We start from the raw sequence: 3,014 nt of genomic DNA, 5'->3' as shown, positions 1-3,014 counted from the left end.
ATGTGAGTGAAAAGTTAAGAGATCTTTCAGGGAAAGGAATACTAATGGTAGTATTCTCAGGAAAATGGATTTTCTTTCCTGTGGATAAAACAACGTTGTATAAACAAATGTCAAAATACACATAATGTATTCAGTCCTGATTATCATTATCAATCTCTTCCAACAGAGTGTTTTCTCCTTCTGGGAAGAAACTATGTCTTCTCACCCATCATATCCATCCATTTTCCTTAACATAATTCTCTGCAATTAGTAAGCATTAAGGATTGAATTCTGTAGCTTTTCAAAGGTTAAAAATTGCTTATTTTGGAGATCACTTTTTCAGAAGTGTTTGTCTGTAGAATTGTAAGTGAGGCCAGTTACACACAGTATTGAAAAGATCAAGGGGGACTGACCAGATTCATCCACTATATAAGTTATAGTAGATAAGTCTTACCTAATAAATGCCACATTCTATGCATATAAAGTATAATCGCCCATATGAAAGGCTTTGAAGATTTTTAAACAATGATTTGAGCTAATATGGGTTACTCTGGGTGGACTTTGGGGCATCCAGAAATGATATGGTCTTCCATGTGACTGAAACTATGAATCCAGGCCTAATTTTTAAAATAGGTGCCTTTCTTCAAAATAATGGTGTTGATAATAATCTCCTTTCCTGTGTACACATTGCTGTCTTTGGACTGTTTCCTTACTGGAATTTCTCAAGAAATCACTACTCTATGCTAAAATGAAATACCTTTCTTCATTAAAACATCTTGTTTAGTGCAACTTTGACATCCTTATACCTCAGACTGTAGATCTGTGGATTCAGCATTGGCACAATAATGGTAAAAAACACAAAGGACACTTTCTCTTTGGCCATGGAGCTGACAGACAATGGCTATAGGTACATGAACATTGCAGAACGAAAGAAAACAGTAACAGCAGAGATGTGGGAGCTGCACGTGCTGCCCTCAGTGGAGCGGATTCACAGGATACTGGCAATGATAATGGCATAGAAGCCAAAGATGCTGTTCTAGTTTGCTAGCTGTGGGAATGCAATATACCAGAAACGGAATAGCTTTTAAAATGGGGAATTTAGTGAGTTGCTAGTTTATAGTTCTAAGGCTGAGAAAATGTCCCAATTAAAACAAGTCTATAGAAATGTCCAATCAAAGGCACCCAGGGAAAGATACCTTGGTTCAAGAAGGCCGATGAAGTTCAGGGTTTCTCTCTCAAGTGAGAAGGCACATGGCGAACACAGTCAGGGCTTCTTTTTCAGCTGGAAGGACACATGGCGAATATGGCATCATCTGCTGGCTTTCTCTCCTGGCTTCCAGTTTCATGAAGCTCCCTGGGAGCCATTTTCCTTCTTCATCTTCAAAGGTCACTTTCGTGGTGTTGCACCATTCTTTGCTCTCTCTGACTCTCTCATTCTCCAAAATATTTCCTCTTTTATAGGACTCCAATAAACCAATCAAGATCCACCCAAATGGGTGGAGACATGTCGTCCCCTAATCCAGGTTAACAACCACTCTTGACTAAATCCCATCATTGAGGGAGATGATCTGATTACAGTTTCAAACATACAGTACTGAATAGAGATCATTCTACCTTTATGAAATGATATTGTGATTAAAACATGGATTTTCTAGGGGGCATACTTCCTTTCAAACCAGCACAGTTGGCAAGAGTTGGGACTAAGATAGTAAATGCACTGAAGTACAGAGCTATCACCTCATTGATCTAAGTGCTGGAGCAGGGGAGCTCCAGTAGTGGGAAAAGATCACAGAAGTAATGGTTTGTTATAACCACTTTACAGAAAATGATTGTGTGAGCTGTGGCACCTATTAAGGCCACACACATCGCAATACACACCACAACTACCATCCAGGAGCAGACAGGATAGGACATGGTGACATTATAAAGCACTGGATTACAGATGGCAGCATAGTCATCATATGCCATTATAGCCAATGTATGATATTCTGCAAAAATAAAAACAAAGAAGAAATAGAACTGAGTCACACATGCTGCATGGGCAATAAATATTCCTCTCTGAAGTCAAGTGTACAGAGGAATGGCAGAGAACAATGAAAGACAAGCTGCTGAGAAAATAGTGCATAACTGAGGTTCATAGAGATTGAACATAGGCCCATAGTTAGGTATATAATAAATAAGTGATCGAACACATGAGACAAAGCCTGTCTGTTTCTATATAAGATCCTTTCCAATTTCACCTCCCATCTCTTCTTTTAACTACTCATATCTGTACTCACTCCTATCTTTCTCTCTTTGTCATATCAGAGGAACTGCTCACAGCAATTAATGTGAGGGAAAAATTGATGTAATGTACTGACAATAGTGTATTGACCACTGATCAAGGCTGAATTCCCTTTCGGTGAGTACCTTGATGAATGACATCACTTCAAAAATACAGAAATGTTGCCTTTGGAAAATACCTGCATACGTAACATTAAGTTTATCCCTCGAATTGAATCCCGTATGCAGGAAGGACTAGAGTTTCCTAATGAGTAGATGACAGCAGTGCGGAACACTAAAGCAAAAGTCATTCCAAAGACACTTTTGGAGTGCCCGCCATGTGCTAACAATTTTATAATATCCTGGTGAGATCCATTACCCTTGGGGCTTATATTCTGGAGGACGAGAGCTGCAGAATGGCAATCTTGCATGATACTTAAATCATGACAATGACGTGCAAGTTGTCTTGATGTATTTTGCACTCGCCTTCTAGCCAGATGATGTATTTTGCACTCACCTTCTAGCCAGATGTTTTAAGTGCGCTCCCACAGGGCACTTAAAATCAACACAGAAAGAATATGTGTATCTTTGGGTTGTAGGTTTAGAAGGAACTTGATGAATTCCTGGTGTAGGATCTGTTAAAAGACTGTTATATTTTCAAAACAAAGAGATTCAAAAGACACCATCAGAAATTAGTAGTGTATCAAAAAACAAGGGTACAAGTATTTAGATAAGAATGATAGGAAGGGATGTTGCAATTCAGTGCTTACCCT

The 3,014-nt window shown here is 38.9% G+C and overlaps 1 pseudogene; it reads right to left on the bottom strand.

Moving 5' to 3' along the window:
- Positions 1–745: 745 nt before the first annotated feature.
- LOC143645004 (olfactory receptor 8G50-like) lies at positions 746–2,104 on the bottom strand (annotated as a pseudogene).
- Positions 2,105–3,014: the final 910 nt, after the last annotated feature.

The sequence above is a fragment of the Tamandua tetradactyla genome, chromosome 8 (genome assembly GCF_023851605.1).
Source record: "Tamandua tetradactyla isolate mTamTet1 chromosome 8, mTamTet1.pri, whole genome shotgun sequence".
NCBI classification, from domain to species: Eukaryota; Metazoa; Chordata; class Mammalia; order Pilosa; family Myrmecophagidae; genus Tamandua; species Tamandua tetradactyla.
Note: the sequence above shows the minus strand (reverse complement) of the source record. Positions and strands in the feature narration are given on the sequence as shown.